We start from the raw sequence: 17,903 nt of genomic DNA, 5'->3' as shown, positions 1-17,903 counted from the left end.
TGGGACATGAGTGGGGGCCTGCTGGCAGGTGCCCTGCACTGCTGGGGGGTGGGGGTGCAAGGGGACATGAGTGGGGGCCTGCTGGCAGGTGCTCCTGCCAGCTGGGGGGTGGGGTGCAAGGGGTCATGAGTGGGACATGAGTGGGGGCCTGCTGGCAGGTGCCCTGCGCTGCTGGGGGGTGGTGGTGCAAGGAGACATGAGTGGGGGCCTGCTGGAAGGTGCCCCTGACTGCTGGGTGGTGGGGGTGCAAGGGGACATGAGTGGGGGCCTGCTGGCAGGTGCCCCTGCACTGCTGGGTGGTGGGGGTGCAAGGGGACATGAGTGGGGGCCTGCTGGCAGGTGCCCTGCGCTGCTGGGGGCTGGGGGTCCAAGGGGACATGAGTGGGGGCCTGCTGGCAGGTGCCCCTGACTGCTGGGGGGTGGGGGTTTAAGGGGACATGAGTGGAGGCCTGCTGGCAGGTGCCCCTGCACTGCTGGGGGGTGGGGTTACAGGGGGACATGAGTGGGATATGAGTGGGGGCCTGCTGGCAGGTGCCCTGCACTGCTGGGGGTGGGGGTGCAGGGGGACATGAGTGGGGGCCTGCTGGCAAGTGCCCCTGACTGCTGGGGAGTGGGGGTGCAGGGGGACATGAGTTGGTGATCAGTAGTGCAAGGTGACATGTGGCTTGGCTGGGGCGCATGCCCATGGCGAATGGGATGCCTGCGGGACATGACCAGGGGTGCAGGGTAGTCCCCTGTGGTGTGGGCTGCCTGCAGGGGCCGTGGAGGGTGTTGAGGGATGCTAGGCAGAAACCTGTGCAGTTCCCTCTGGGACCAATGCAAAAGATTTAGGACTACAGGTGTTTTGCAGTAAACCCACTTGGTAGCAGTCTGTACCACACAGATTCACTTGATAGCTGTGGCTGAGCAGTCAGACTTCCCTCAAGAAGAGTTAGGCAGTATGTGGAGTATACAAAATAGGGCAATTTACACAGTAGAACAAGCAAACACGGAACAGAGCTTCGGTGTAAAGATATATAGTCATTTATTTATAAAAACACATCTGTGGAAAACACACTGGCACTAATACGGTATACAACTTCAATCACAATTACTATAAGTAAATCAATCCCCCTAACAATAGTTCGACAAGTCTAGGTTCAACGGAACTGCAGACAAAGGTGAATGCTTTAACCTAGATGGCACTCTAGTATTCGTTAGGACGGGAGAGAAAAGGCAGGGTATGAAATCAACTCGGTACCAACACTTTTATGAACAAATGCAAGGCAAGTAAGGCAGGGTCTACTGTGGATCGCAAAGTTCAGAGGCCAGGCCCACTTGGAGAGAGGCAAGGCGATATGTCCCAAAAAGTATCACAGTGGAAATGCAATTCGAGTCTTTGGCGCAAATTGTCACAGAAAGATTGGACCAGTTCAGAACAGAAAGTTAAGAAGGCTTGGAGGCGACCCAATGGAGAGGCGAGGATTAAGACACCTCACGCTAACCGACACAAGGGAAGCCAGGCGGACACGGTACCTTGTATGTGGAGAGACAGCTCCGGCGGGGGCAGTTGTTCCTGGTGGTGGATGCAAGTCGGGGCTTTGCCAAGAGAAGAGATGATCTCGTTGTCGAAGGAAAGTTGAAGATCGTTGCACCACCAGGGAAGAGACCAGCCGCGGAGTGCTCCGTCACAAGGCACCACCTTTTGGTCGCGGTACGGGTTAGTGGCTATCCGGTTGCCGGGGTGCTCAGCACGGGCAATCCGACCACTACGCCCTGGAAGCGAAGAAAAAGCAAAGGGGACTGGTTGTTCCCACCAGTCAGGGGAAGAAGACTCTCCAGCCGGGAGATCTCCTCTGTCGTTGGGAAGTGGTGAATCGGTTCAGCAGGGCTCGACCGGAGGTGTCATCGTTGCAGGTCGGCTCAGCTTTACCCTCGTCGGATTCTTAGGTCCTGTGGCGACTTCTGAAGATCCAGTCCCAAAAGCCCTGCTTTTATGCAGAAAACCCCCATTCATTCAGCCTAGCTGTCAATCAAAACACGCTAAGTGGTGAGCGGGGTGGCTCACCACTTGGGCCAATCAAACCAGAGTGCCACTTGAGTTGGCAAGGCAACTCAGTCCAGGGTGCCTAAACCCCCTCCCACACCCTCTGTGGTACCCAGACAGAATGGCACCACTTTGGAGGGCCTCTGTGCAGAAGCCCGCCAAAAGTGGAACAAAGGGCTCAACCTTTGGTTTAGAAGTCACAGAGACGAACACAGACGCCATTTTAAAAACCGAGTTCTTGCAGAAAATACCAACCGATAGATTTAGTTAAGACAAATAAACCGGTGGTATGTTAGAGATTAACGAGAAAATGTATTAACCTCCAACAACGGGAAGAATCCCATAGGGTTATATTCGGGGTCGAATATAAAAAGTAGTTTCCACTGCCACCAGCCAAAACTCGACGAGGGGGGACAGGACTGTGCGGCCTCGAATAACAGACCCAGGGGTAATAGAATGACCCCTACCAGTACGTTCACAATAGGATGGTGTGTACTAATTCTGTTAGTAAATTTAGGTCTAGTAAAGCCAATGGTGACTTTACATGCCCTGGAAGACAATAGTCAGTCCCACGGTATGGAGTCTATGGTTGGGATCCTCTAGGACGCCCCAGTGTTACGGCACGGAGGGTGCGGTGTAACACACATAGAAAAACATATGAGACCCTATGGAGTAAAAGACCCCATAGCCCATAGAACACATTGACATTCAAAGGAATTACACACATTCATGTCCAAGAGTGGGAGAAAAAGAGTCTCACTCTTGGCAGGATGGAAAAAAACAAACTCCAGAAATCCAGCAAAGCTGCTGGGGGACTCACTAGGTTAGGAAATTCAGCCTAAACAGAGAATTCTCCCTAACACTCGCCCACCCCCAGACTAAGGGACAGGAGGATTTAATCCACTCCTGGATGAATCTCATACCTCTAGTCGATGACATACATCCTAGAGAGACCATCAGCATTTTGGTGGTGACATCCTGACCTGTGCTCAATGGTAAAATCAAACCCTTGCAGGCAGATCAACCCTCTCAGTAGTTTTGGGTTTTCCCCTTTCATTTGCATTAACCATCTCAAGGGTTGGTGGTCAGTCTGAATGACAAAAGTAGAACCATACAAGTATGGCCTAAACTTCTTCAGAGCCCACACGATAGCAAAGCATTCTCTTTTGATTGTTGCCCACCTTGTTTCAGGATCCTTCAGCTTGCGGCTGATGAAGCAAACAGGGTGCTCCCTACCTTTCCCATCAAGTTGACTGAGTATGGCACCTATTCCTACATTTGAAGCATCTGTCTGCACAATGAAAGTTTGGTGGTAATTAGGAACTCTGAGTACAGGGGCTTGGCAAAGAGCCTTTTTCAGGTTTTCAAAAGCCTGATTGCACTCCTCGTTCCATCTGATCTTTTTAGGAAATTTGGGAGAGGAGATGACATTCAGAGGAGAAGCTATGGTCCCTGAGTAGTAGGTGTTGTCCAATTTTGCACAGCTTCAATCTTACTGAGCAAAGGCCTTATTTCTCCACCTCCTACCTCATGTCCAAGATAGACTTCCTTACTCTGTCCAATTTGGCATTTACTCGCCTTTATGGTCAGATTGGCTCGTCCAAGAGCCTGCAAAACATCTCTCAGGTGGGTTACATGTTCTTCCCAGGAATTGCTGAACACTGCAATGTCATCCAAGTATGCCATGCAGAAGTCCTCCATCCCATTCAGAACCTGGTTTACCATCCGTTGAAATGTAGCAGGTGCATTTTTCAATCCGAAAGGCATTACCTTAAACTGGTATAAGCCAACGGGGGTAGAAAATGCAGTTTTCTCCTCGGCATGGTCTGTCAGGGCTATTTGCCAATAGCCTGACGTCAAGTCACATGTGCTGAGGAACTTGGCGGCACCAAGTTTACCCACCAATTCATCTGTTCTTGGCAAAGGGTGGGCATCAGTCTTGGTGAGTGCATTAAGAGCTCTATAATCCATGCAGAATCTAAGTTCTTTAGATCCGGCCTTTGGTACTAACACAACTGGGCTAGACCATGGACTAGTAGAGGGCTCTATTACCCCGAGATCAAGCATCTTGCTGACCTCACCTTTGATGTGGGATCGTACGTTTTCTGACATTCGGTATCCTCTGCTTTTGACCGGCAGACAGTCACCAGTGAGTATGTCATGCTGGCCCCAAGGGGTCAAGCCTGGTGAAAGTGAGAACAGAGAGGCAAGCTGGTTTAACATAGATTTGCACTCTTCTTGTTGCTCAGGTGTCAGATTTGAAGAGAGATTTACTCCTTCAATTTTTTCGTCTAAAGGTAAGCCTCTGAGGAGATCCGGAAGAGCTTCACTCTCTTCTTCTTCCTCTGATGATGCTAGAAGCAACGCACCTACATCAGGTCTTGAGAAATACGCTTTGAGTCGGTTGGTGTGGAAGACTGTCGGAGCCTCCTTGGGATTTCCCAAGTCCACCAGATAGTTGACCTCTCCGAGTTTACCCACAACTCTGAAGGGTCCCATCCATTTGTCTTGCAAGGCCCTCTGCCTTGTTGGGATCATAACGAGAACGAGCTGGTCTTGAGCAAACTCAACCATGTTAGCCTTTTGATCATGCCAGTGCTTGACCAATGCTTGTCCAGCTTTCAAGTTATTGCTTGCTTCTGTCATCATGTGCGACATTCTACTCCGGAGAACTATCACGTAGTCAGTCACTCTGACTGGCTTGGGGGAAGGAGCACTCTCCAACCCCTCCTTAATCAGGGCCAATGGACCTCTGACGGGATGATCATAGAGGAGCTCAAAGGGAGAATAACCTATTCCCTCTTGAGGGACTTCTCTATAAGCAAAGAGAAGGCATGGCAGTAGAAGGTCCCACTTACGCTTAAGGGGTTCTTCTAAAGCACCTATCATGCTCTTCATGGTTCAGTTGAACCATTCTACCAATCCATTGGTTTGGGGGTGGTAGGCTGTTGAAAACTTGTAAGTAACTCCACAGGTTTTCCACATGGCTTTCATGTAGTGGGACATAAAGTTTGACCCCCTGTCAGAGATTACTTCCTTAGGAAACCCGACCCTGGTAAAAAATACCAAGGAGGGCCTTAGCCACAGCCGGAGCTGTAACAGTCCACATAGGAATTGCCTCAGGATACCTAGTAGCATGGTCTACTACAACAAGTATAAACCTGTTGCCTGAGGAGGTTGGAGGATCAAGGGGACCAACAATGTCAATCCCTACTCTCTCAATTGGGACTCCCACAACTGGGAGAGGCACTAAAGGTGCCACATTCTTGGAGCCAACCTTACCACAGGTCTGGCAGGTGTGGCAGCTCCTGCAGTGTTTTTCTACTTCGGCCCCCATCTTTGGCCAATAAAAGTAGAGAGAGAGCCTTTCCTTAGTCTTCTTGAAACTCAAGTGACCAGCCAAAGGAATCTCGTGGGCTAACTGCAAGAACTGTGGTCTGTTCTCTTGGGGTACTACAAGTCGTTTGTAGTCTTCAGGTGCAGACTCGGTCGGTTCACTGTAGAAGAGGCCATCTTCCCAGTGCAACCTGTATTTCCCAGGCTCTTGCCCTTCAGCCTAAGCTTCTGCCTGGTGGCGAAGACCTTCCAGAGTTGGACATTCTCTCTGTCCCTTACTGAAGTCTGCCCTGTTGGGTCCACCTTCTGCCAGTAAAGACTGCAGCTCAGGATGGTCAACAGGATCCAGATCTCCAATGAGTTCCTGGCCTTCCATTAGCTCCTCTTCGGAGTCTAATTCTACCACACAGGGTTGTACCTCCCTCTCAGCCTCAGCTGGAGGTGGAGTTACGGGTGTAACTTTGGACAACCACGGGTAAGTCCTTGTTGGCTGCACTGAAATGCTGGCTGCTCATTTCGGTATAGAAGTCTTAGGTTTCCCTTTCGCTTCTGATTTCTTGGAGACAGCGGCCGACAATTCCAGTGGAGCAGGAGTGATTTCTTTCTTCATCATCTCCTGTAGAGTACCTCGCATGGTTCTCTCCCTTGCAGGTCTGGTTAGCTCATGTAACCATTTACTAGGAGGTCTGGGGGTATGCGACACAACTCCGAGAGTTTTCAAATCGTTACCCAACAGAACGCGTCCTGGTACCTCACTCTGTATGCTGACAGGTATCTTCACAGTCATGTCGTTACACTGGATGAGAACTGGTAATAGGGGAAGCATCTGCACAGGCCCTCCAGCTAACTTGGTGAGGCGTTTGGGTGCCTTAGCAACATCCTCAGCCTGAAAAAAAGATTTATCCACCACAGGTATGCTGGCCCCAGTGTCCCTAATGGCAGGAGTCTCCTGACCATTCACCTGGACACTGTCCTTATAATACTCTTTAGTATTATAGGGGATAGAATTATAGACGTCTAAATTCTGTTGTTCCCACAACCCCAGAGATACTAAAGAAACACTGGCTGAGACTCCAATGGGTTCATCAGCCAGCAGTAGAAAGTTTCCACTTGCCATTTGGACTTCCTCCTCTGGAGCGAAGGATAAGGAGACAAGCTGGACCCCTGAAGGTTTACCCTTACACCTGGGATCTCTTTTCACGTGGACAGTCGAGCCACAAACAAAGCATTTACCGAATGCTTTCTGGAATGGTGGCTTGTTCTGGCCTCCTTCCGGTTTGGCACCAGAAGACACACTATTCTGCTGCGGTTTTCCTTGTGGCTTACCCTTCTGGTTTTGTTTGGGGCCCTCTTTGCAATTTGAGTTATTCGAATTCTCTTTTGAGTCTTTTTTAGGCTGTTTTCCCTCATCCTTTTTCTGAGTTGCCCCAGAATCCTTATGAGTAGCCCTGTTGGCAACCCACAAGTTAGCAGTCTTAGCTAGCTCCCTGGAATCCAATTCCTTCGAATCAAGCAAGTGCTGTCTGAGCTCAGGAGAACAGGCATCATAAATAGACTCCAACATAAAAAGATTCTTCATACCCTCATAAGTGTTCACTTTTTAACCCTTAATCCATCCCTCTAAGTTTTTCAACCCTTCACTCACCCAGGTAGCCCAAGGGGTACCATCATGCTTTTTGAGGGTTCTAAACCTCTTAAGATACTGGGAAGGGGTCTTCCCGAATCTAGCTATCAAAGCTAGTTTCACACTTTCGTAATCCTTCTTATCCACCTCCCCCAACTCCATTACCACATCAGTCGCAACAGGGGGAAGCCTAGAGAACAACCAGGGAAGTAACTCATTCCCGTTGATGTCCTGGAGCCCATGATTATATTCAAACAGTTTTAACCAATCCAAAACATCCAATCTCGGTTCATACATACCCACTAATCCCTTCGGCATCCGGGGTCTTTTGGGACTGGAGCTTCTAGAGGAACCAGAGGAGAGAGAAGCATTTTCCACAGACAGCTTTTTCATCTCTAACTCGTGATTAAGTTCTATTTCTCTGAGCCTTAACTCAGCTTGCTTCTGCTCAGCCTGGGCATTCATCTGTCTGAACTCTAGCTCTTGGTTTCTTTCAGATTGAGCCAAAAACCATTTGTATTCTAACTCGAGCTTCATTTTTTCAAGTTCAAAATAAGCAGGGTTACATGTGGGACCTGGTATGGGCTCTGTAGGTACAGCTGGTAAGGCAGACAGAGGAGCAGGATAGACAGTTTTGTTAGCCTCTCCTTCCGCTTCAGCCTCTTCATCACTATCATCAGAACTTTGATTTAGATCAACACCATTACTGTTATCTACATTTGCTGGAGAAGTTGGTTCCTCTGAACCAGTACCCAGACTTTGGTTTGCCAGCAATCTCGCTATCAGTTCTACTTTCTTGTCGTTCTTGAAAGATTCTCTTGTCTACAGAGAGCTCGTAAACTCTCAGTATTTTCACCTGACAAGGACTTTTGACTGTAAACTTCCATAGTAGACATGTTTTTGAAAGTTGCTTTTAGTGCTAAGCTTTGTTGTTAGTTATCCTAAAGTGTTAAAAAGCACTCTAAACTGTATACTCGATACAAATCCCACTGCTGAACACCAGTGTTAGGCGGAAACCTGTGCAGTTCCCTCTGGGACCACTGCAAAAGATTTAGGACTACAGGTGTTTGGCAGTAAACCCACTTGGTAGCAGTCTGTACCACACAGATTCACTTGGTAGCTGTGGCTGAGCAGTCAGACTTCCCTCAAGAAGAGTTAGGCAGTATGTGGAGTATACAAAATAGGGCAATTTACACAGTAGAACAAGCAAACACGGAACAGAGCTTCGGTGTAAAGATATATAGTCATTTATTTATAAAAACACATCTATGGAAAACACACTGGCACTAATACGGTAAACAACTTCAATCACAATTACTATAAGTAAATCAATCCCCCTAACATTAGTTCAACAAGTCTAGGTTCAACGGCATCACTTATTTGCAGACTGAGGTGAATGTTTTAACCTAGATGGCACTCTAGTATTCGTTAGGACGGGAGAGAAAAGGCAGGGTATGAAATCAACTCGGTACCAACACTTTTACGAACAAATGCAAGGCAAGTAAGGCAGGGTCTACTGTAGATCGCAAAGTTCAGAGGCCAGGCCCACTTGGAGAGAGGCAAGGCGATATGTCGATATGTCCCAAAAAGTATCACAGTGGAAATGCACTTCGAGTCTTTGGCGCAAATTGTCACAGAAAGATTGGACCAGTTCAGAACAGAAAGTTAAGAAGGCTTGGAGGCGACCCAATGGAGAGGCGAGGATTAAGACACCTCACGCTAACCGACACAAGGGAAGCCAGGCGGACACGGTACCTTGTATGTGGAGAGACAGCTCCGGCGGGGGCAGTTGTTCCTGGTGGTGGATGCAAGTCGGGGCTTTGCCAAGAGAAGAGATGATCTCGTCGTCGAAGGAAAGTTGAAGATCGTTGCACAACCAGGGAAGAGACCAGCCGCGGAGTGCTCCGTCACAAGGCATCACCTTTTGGTCGCGGTATGGGTTAGTGGCTATCTGGTTGCCGGGGTGCTCAGCACGGGCAATTCGACCACTACGCCCTGGAAGTGAAGAAAAAGCAAAGGGGACTGGTTGTTCCCACCAGTCAGGGGAAGAAGACTCTCCAGCCGGGAGATCTCCTCTGTCGTTGGGAAGTGGTGAGTCGGTTCAGCAGGGCTCCACCGGAGGTGTCGTCGTTGCAGGTCGGCTCAGCTTCACCCTCGTCGGATTCTTAGGTCCTGTGGCGACTTCTGAAGATCCAGTCCCAAAAGCCCTGCTTTTATGCAGAAAACCCCCATTCATTCAGCCTAGCTGTCAATCAAAACACGCTAAGTGGTGAGCGGGGTGGCTCACCACCTGGGCCAATCACAACAGAGTGCGACTTGAGTTGGCAAGGCAACTCAGTCCAGGGTGCCTAAACCCCCTCCCTCACCCCCTGTGGTACCCAGACAGAATGGCACCACTTTGGAGGGCCTCTGTGCAGAAGCCCGCCAAAAGTGGAACAAAGGGCTCAACCTTTGGTTTAGGAGTCACAGAGCCGAACCCAGATGCCATTTTCTGAGTTCTGGCAGAAAATACCAACCGATAGATTTATTTAAGACAAATAAACCGGTGGTATGTTAGAGATTAACGAGAAAAAGTATTAACCTCCAACAATGGGAAGAATCCCATAGGGTTATATTCGGGGTCGAATATAACAAGTAGTTTCCACTGCCACCAGCCAAAACTCGACGAGGGGGGACGGGACAGTGCCACCTCGAATAACAGACTGAGGGGTAATCGAATTACCCCTAACAGTACGTCCACAATAGGATGGTTTGTACTAGTTCTCTTAGTAAATTTAGGTCTAGTAAAGCCAATGGTGACTTTACATGCCCTGGGAGACAGTAGTCAGTCCCAGTGTATGGAGTCTATGGTGGGGATCCTCTAGGATCCCCCAGTGTTACGGCACGGAGGGTGCGGTGTAACACACATAGAAAAACATATGAGACCCTATGGAGTAAAAGACCCCATAGCCCATAGAACACATTGACATTCAAAGGAATTACACACATTCATGTCCAAGAGTGGGAGAAAAAGAGTCTCACTCTTGGCAGGATGGAAAAAAACGAACTCCAGAAATCCAGCAAAGCTGCTGGGGGACTCACTAGGTTAGGAAATTCAGCCTAAACAGAGAATTCTCCCTAACAAGGGAACACCTGGGAGGACCCACACTGCCAATTCACGTATAGGACTCCCCTGCACACCCGAAATACACGTACCCTGCTGAAATCGCGTGTGAGACTTCCCGCGAACCCCAGTTATACATGCACCCTGCTGAAATCGCGTGTGAGAATTCCCGCGAACCCCAGTTATACACGTACCCTGCTGAAATCGCGTGTGAGACTTCCCGCGAACCCCAGTTATACACGTACCCTGCTAAAATGGTGTGTGAGACTTCCCGCGAACCCCATAATACACGTACGCCACTCGCACAGGGCCCTTTCGCGTGTGAAACTTCATGCGAACCCCACGAATATTGGCCCTGTGCGAGCGGGGTACGTGTATTACGGGTTTCACGGGAAGTGTCACATGCCATTTCAGCAGGGTACGTGTATTTCGGGGGTGCAGGGGAGTCCTACACGTGAATTGGCAGTGTGGGTCCTCCCAAGTGTTCCCTCTACACCCTCCACGGACCCTGCAGGCAGCCCACACCACAGGGGACTACCCTGCACCCCTGGTCATGTCCCGCAGGCAGCCCATCCACCATGGACATGCCCCCCAGCCAAGCCACATGTCACCTTGCACTACTGATCAACAACGCATTACCCCCTGCACCCCCACCCCCCAGCAGTGCAGGGCACCTGCCAGCAGGCCCCCACTCATGTCCCACTCATGTCCCCCTGCACCCCCAACCCCCAGCAGTGCAGGGCACCTGCCAGCAGCCCCCACTCATGTCCCACTCATGTCCCCCTGCATCCGCACCCCCCAGCAGTGCAGGGCACCTGCCAGCAGGCCCCCACTCATGTCCCACTCATGTCCCCTTGCACCTCCACCCCCAGCAGTGAAATGCTGATCTCATGACACAAATCAAAAGTCAACTATGTACATCAACACATGTCCGTCACACACATACACTGGGTGGCATTGCTTGTGTAAACTGAAATTTTCACATGCATCAACCCAATGAGCGAATCTCACACATGGAACTAAAAAATGAAAATGTATTATGTACATGAAATCAAAAATGAAATGAAAGCATACCAAAATATGAAACATGAAATGAAAAGCATGTGAAAATGATGATTGAATGAAAACGATAACCAATCCATATGAATTTGAACAAAAAACAGTCCAAAGTCAGCCTCCAACAACGCAAATCCAAAGGAAATGTAAAAAAAAAAGAAGTCCATTGCATCATGTTCATAACCAAAAAAAAGAGAAAAATCAATCCATAGTCAAACTATTTACAATCCATTGTCCGGGAAAAAAAATTCCATTGCTCCATGTCCAAAAAAGGATACATGATGAAACTATATACAATCCATTGTCCAAGGATGTAAAGGGTCCATGATCCCAACCAAACACATGAAACCGACCTAACTACCTACCTAAAAATATGACTATATACAAATTTGGATGGTATTGTCCATTGACCACAAATAAAAGGAAAACATAAAGGAAACCTAACTATAAAAACTATTTACAAGGGCAGCGGGCTAGTCCGACGGCTCACTTTTGGATGTCCCGGGCCAGGGCATCATCGAACTCCTGCTCAATGTCCTGGAGGCGGTCCTCTTCCATGGCCCCGAGGGTTAGCAGGGATGATGACATGTTCTCCTCCACCTCCCTGCAAATTGCCTCGAGGCACTCGGCCCGCTTCAGGGCCCTCCGCATGGAGTTCTCCGCCCTGATCATCGTGAGCTGTGACTCTTCTGCCCGCTGCCGCTCCGCATCTATAGCATGGCCTAACTGCTGCCACACGGAATACACTTCCAGTCCTGGATCCTCCTGCCCTCTGGCCGATGCCTGCCCCTCGGATGTTGAAGGCCCCGAGCCATGATGGCTCCCACCTTGTTGCTGCTGCTGCTGTGCCTCAGCCTGTGCCCTGGCTTTTGCTGCCTGCACATCCTCCTCCGGCTGGGGTGCAGTTGTTGAGGTGGCCACCTCTGCTGGACGTCCGACTCCCGACTGTGGCAGGGATGTGTCCTCCACTAGCCTGGCCGCAGGGTCAGAGGCAGCTCCACAGGGTACCCAGGTGATACATGGGTGGGAAGATGGCATGGAGGATGACTGGGGCACAGGGGGTTCAGTTGAGGAGGGGGTCGGAACAAGGTCCAGAAAACGGAGGAAACCGGCCCTGGTGAGCTGTCCCAGTAGGTCAACGTGGTCAACGAGCCATTCGAGAAGACGTGCAGTCTCCTCATGAAAAGACTGCAGGTCAGCTCGCATGGCCCATTGACGCAACGCCACCCCACCCAGGACAGGCTCAACCCGGTCCCAGATAGCCACTTCTGCAGGGAGAGGAAGGCCAGTTGTTGTAAGCGGATCCCCTCCCTGAAAACGGGTCTGCACGTAGGCATCCCTGCTGGTGCGGAAGGATGCAGTCACAGGATCGGGGACAGGATTACACACAGGCACCTCCTCGGTGGCCTGTGCTGCCTCCTGTCCCTGCCCCTGCACTGCACCACTAGCACCAGTGGAATACCCACCTCCAGACCCCGTGTCTGTCCCTTGCACGGCCTCCTCCTCCACCAAACCCCCCACCAACCTGGATGACTCCATGCCATCTTCCTCCGTCAGACCCTGTGGGGTCTCAGCTGCCCCTTCTGCTGCCGAGGAGTCCAACTCCAACCTCCGCCTCTTGGACCTACCCTCGGCAGCTGTGGCCTGGGACGCGGCACCGGACTCCTCACTCCCCGACGAGATCACAACCTGGGAGGGGAGCCGGGCCTTGCGTCTCCGGCTGGCGGTGCGATCCCTGCTGCTGTGCTCCACTGCACACTCTCCGCCCTCTTCATCAGTTGACGCTGCAGACAGGGAGAGATAGGAGACAGGATTCAGGGCACTGTACAATGGACTGATACACACATGACAGTTCCACATGAGTGGCAGTGTCAACCTTCAGACATGGCATCGCAATCCCCAACACACATGTCATTTCAACTCACACACATGAGCTATTCCACAGCCATATCACAACGGCCAGCAACATCCATACACATACAACAGCATGAGCAGCCAAAGGTGAGCCAGACATCGCATGAAACAAAGGGAGTGCACTAGACATGCACACACGCCACCACACTTACATGCATGTCTACATCTCCTGCAACTGTTTCAGTGAAGAGATCGCCATACATGTCACATCTGCCATTCATCCTTGTCCATATCAGTGTCATGTGCATTCATGATGCATCACATTTGCACACTTGTGAAATACACATACATGCACATGTACACAGTGCAGATACATGAATTATGAACCACCATCCGTGCCACAACCATGAAAATGTACATACGGAGAGATTGAAACATGTGTGCTCCCACACCTGCTTATGCCCAGCATGCTCACCAACACATACACCATCAATGTGTCTCACACCTAAGAGGACTCACATGTGGCAGCCACATGCCCATGTTCATACACATCCCTACATGGCCCTACATAAATACATGTGCAACCTGCACAATACTGGCACAACACGACACGCACAGCATACCATCAACATGCATGTACACTTACCGCTTGACTCCAGACGGGTCTGCCTCTCAAGGATCTGGACGTAGAGCGCTGGCATATGCGTTCCAGGACCCTCATTTGATGGTCTGACAGCTGGCCCCGGTGCCCCTTGGCATCCGCTGCCTTAATGAGACGCCGGGCCGTGTTGAGGGTCTTGGACCTGAAGTCCTCCCAGCACTTCTTGACATGTTGTAAGTCACGGACTGCCACCCCCTCCGCGTTGATGGCAGTCACGATGTCCATCCAGATCCTGGTCCGTCCTTCCTTGTCGGCGCGCAAACTTCCAAAGAGGGCATCATACTGCCCCAGGACTTGCTCCACCAGGACACCAACTTTGGTGGCACTGAAGCTTGTGGCCCTCTGCCTCTCTGGCTGGGGGTTGCCAGTGCTGCCAGTTGGTGTAGTGCTGGACATGGCAACCCCAGAGGCAGGAGTGGGTGGGCAACTGGGTCCTGGGGCTGGGCTGTGGAGCGATGGAATACTAGTTGTGAGTCTTCGGTTCCAGCAGGGGTGGTCACAGCAACTACACCCCTGGCTGACGTGCAGGCAGCAAATGGCAGGGCACATGGGCAGCAGGCAGTCAGGCAGCAGCAGATGGCAGGTGGGAGCGTGCTCGGGTCTCTGGGGGGCAGTAATTCGGCCTTCTGGGCAGGAGCATGGTCTTCCGTGTGTTTTTGCGTGGCCAGCTTGATACGGAGTGTTTTGGCATGTGAAAATCTTGCACGTCAGCGTGTAATTCGAGGAAAGGGCCTTAGCGCGTAAGTGCGTCAGCACACGCACGCGATTCCATTGGACCAAAGGCCTATAGCGCGTAAGCGTAAGTTACATTATGCGCGCAGGCGTTTCCCTCATAGCACGTGATGACAGAGCACACTTGGAAAAACTGCACGTCCGAGTGTCATCGCTTGTAATTGGAGGAAAGCGCCCGCGTACACGCGTCTCTGACGTGTACGTGTGGGCCGGTTTAAAAGCTGCGTGTAGCACGCCATTTCCTTGTATGTGCTTTTCGTGGAGAGCGAGTGGGTGAAATCTGTGCTTCTTGTCGGTTCACACGCGATTACTTCACAGCGTTTCTAGTCCGTACTCCCTGTTACCTCTGACAGATCTTTTCTGATTTTTTGTTGGGCCTGTTTCCTCAAACAGAGTTCACTTCTCCTTTTGTCGTGTCTCCTCAGACAGCGTACAATTCTTCTTTTGGTGGGGGTGTTGTCAAAGCGCACACGCGCGTATTTTTCACATTCTTTTTCCAAGCAGACGGTGAGTTCTGCACATACTTAGCAACTGTGCTTTCCCCGTGTGTCGCGTTCCCCTTCAGCGGTCATTGTAGGCTGCGTGTATTACACGTACGCTTATTTTTGTGTTTCTGGGTGCCACAGGGTAGTGCGGGTTCATTTTTTCACGCACGTGGTCTAAGAGGGGTTGCGTGCACGTTTATTTTTGATTTTGGGCTGCCTGTGCGTTGCCTTGTTAGAGCATTAGGGTACGCATTCCATCTGGTATCCTACCCCTTTGATACCCAATTGCCCAGGACAATAGTTTACTGCAACGCCCATACGCACAACAACATCAGTGCCATGGTTGGGAGGCGACCAAGCGGTAAGGGAGGCAAAGGTGGCCGACCCTCAAGAGTTGGGTGTGGTGGGTGCGGTAGGGGATGTGGCTGGGATTTGCAGGGTGCCCTATGCCCCATGTGTGGAGGAACAATCAGGGACACCCATGCCCCCCCCATGGTTGAGGGAAACGTGGCTGACACCATCCAAGCTCAGCCCCTGTTGGACCAGCCCATTGTGGCACTTGACCTGGCACAGGATGACTCTCTGACTGTCTTCCAGGTAAGCAAGTCTAGGCCACGTGTGGCGGTGCAAGTTGTTGTCACCAATCCACGTGGATCTGGCGCAGCTATGTCATCTGCTGCCCCAAGTATGCAGGGTGGGGAGGCTGCAGGGGCAGCTGCAGCTCCATCCGCCCCAGCTCTGACTCTCCCAGCCAGGACAGTGTCAGTCCAGGTGCATCAAACTGACGTTCCCCCTGCCAACATTACCCTGCAACCAATGCCTGCATCAAGACCTATGGTCATTGTGCATTCCCACACTCCTACTACCCAGTCCACCAGTGATTCTGCCCCTACTTACCAGAGCGGCGTAAGCCACTCTGGCTCTGCTCCACCTTTAAAGAAGAGGAAGAAGGGTGCTCTGGCACGACAGGCTGAGACCCCAGACACGGCTACACACTCCGGTTCCTCAAGGAAGCCTTGCTTTAATGAACCGGAATTTGATGCACTTGTGGGCTATGTGTCGGTACATAGCCACGAAATGCTGGTGACTGCAGGGTGCAAGACCACACCTGGTCAACGTAAGGCACACTGGCAGACCATCGCTGACCGCATAAGTGCTCTTGGATTTGTGAGGCGCTCAGCTGATGATTGATTCAAGCGGTGGAATGACCTGAAACGCAGAGCAAAGAACAAGCTGGCCTCAAATCATGCCGCCACTCTGGTGACTGGCGGTGGGTCTCCACAAGAGGACAACAAACTCACTGAACATGAGTCTGTTGCTGGGGCCTTCGTCACAGAGGAACAGATCCAAGGTGTGGGAGGACTACCTGATTATGGTGCATTGTCCGGTGAGTGCCCATGCATGTGTGTATAATGCATGTGTATGTTGTTTGGGTGACAGGTTCTGATTGAGTGCCAGGTGAGGGTGTGTGTGCCAGAGTGGTATGGGTCACCCATGTGCTTCGTCCAAAACATTCAGCGGCCTTGGATTTGGGTGTGACAGTATCCCTTCTGCCCACATTAGTAATTTTGCTCAACATTACTGCAGTTGCTCTTGAAGTTGCATCTTGCAACAATATTGTTTGTATTTTTCAGTGCTCGTTCAGGCTGATTGTTACAATTCTCCCACTTTTGCTACGCATTTCCCAGCCCTATTGTCACATTTGTGACATGCTTCTGTCATTGATGAACCCCACATTGGCCCACATGTGTTACCTTGTTAGATGAATGATTTGACCATTCAGGCTAATTGAGTATTGGCCTGATCACAGGAATTTTTGGTACCTGTTTCAAAGTGGAACATGATAGTTCTTTCCTGTCATGTTGAAGTGACCAACCATTGATGTGTACATCAACCTGCAATCACTGTATTTTTGTACACTGGATGTGTTGCAGTGTGTGGCACATGCCTATTCTGTCACACTATGTAGCATTTTCGATCTCATCATGTCCATCTCACATGGAATGGCTGACAGTATTCATTCACTGACATATGGATGTACTTGTGGAATGTACCATAGCTATGTTATATGCCATCTGTGTGATGGCATGTGTCATGTATGTGTATTGGACATGCCACTCACAGGCCAATGTGTGATGGCAGTGCTACCCAGCATGCAACAAATGTTTTGCTCTTCCATCTTGGTGTCATCAGTGTCTGCCTTTTGCCAACTCTGTGACAGTGCATGCATGGGAGGGTTATAGTCATGTGGGACATGTGTAAATCATGTACTGGTTCTGTAGCTTGTCAGGCCTATTTGTGTGCTAATGCATGTTTCCATTTTTTGTCTTTCATGTTTTTGCAGGTGCAGACCCAGGAGGAATCTCAGGCACGACCGGGCACCAGTGGGGGACGTGGTGTGGTGGTGGGTGAGAACCCAATCTTGCTGCAGAACATTCTGTCGAGGGGTGCCTCTGGGTGCACCTCCCCAGACCTCTATTCAGGTGCTGATTCGGATGATGAGACCTATGTGGCGTCGCAGGTAAGTGTTTCTGGCAGGGATTCTGTTCTGTCCAACCCACCTGTACCAGGGTTAGAACCCTCTATGGGGATGTCAGTGTTGGTAAGTCCGCCTTTGGCGGTTACGGATGCAGGGTCACACTCCACAACATCTGATCCTTTTCCTGGGCCAGCAGATCAGAGGGGGAATGCAGTCCTGCAGGCTCAGGCAGTGCCGGCACAGCAAGGCGCAGATCGCCTTGCCCCAAACAGGTGTGGTGCCCGCCGACGCAGTGGTCGTACACCACCAGGCAATACCACATGGGAACAATCCATGTACGGTATGGCAAGCCAACAGGCAGCATCAGTTGAGATGATGGCTCAAGCAATGGAGAGGGTGGACACTTCCATTGTACCCCCTGAAAGGCAGATGGAGCAACTACAGCAGGCAACAGACTCCATTTGCCAATCACACAAGGAGGACATGTTGGCGTCCAACAGGGACAGACGGGCGGCACTGGAGACTCTACGCCAATCGATATCAATAG

The sequence above is a fragment of the Ambystoma mexicanum genome, chromosome 6p, assembly GCF_040938575.1.
Source record: "Ambystoma mexicanum isolate Mex_15411 chromosome 6p, UKY_AmexF1_1, whole genome shotgun sequence".
In the NCBI taxonomy this organism is placed as follows: Eukaryota; Metazoa; Chordata; class Amphibia; order Caudata; family Ambystomatidae; genus Ambystoma; species Ambystoma mexicanum.
This window is presented reverse-complemented; position numbering follows the sequence as displayed.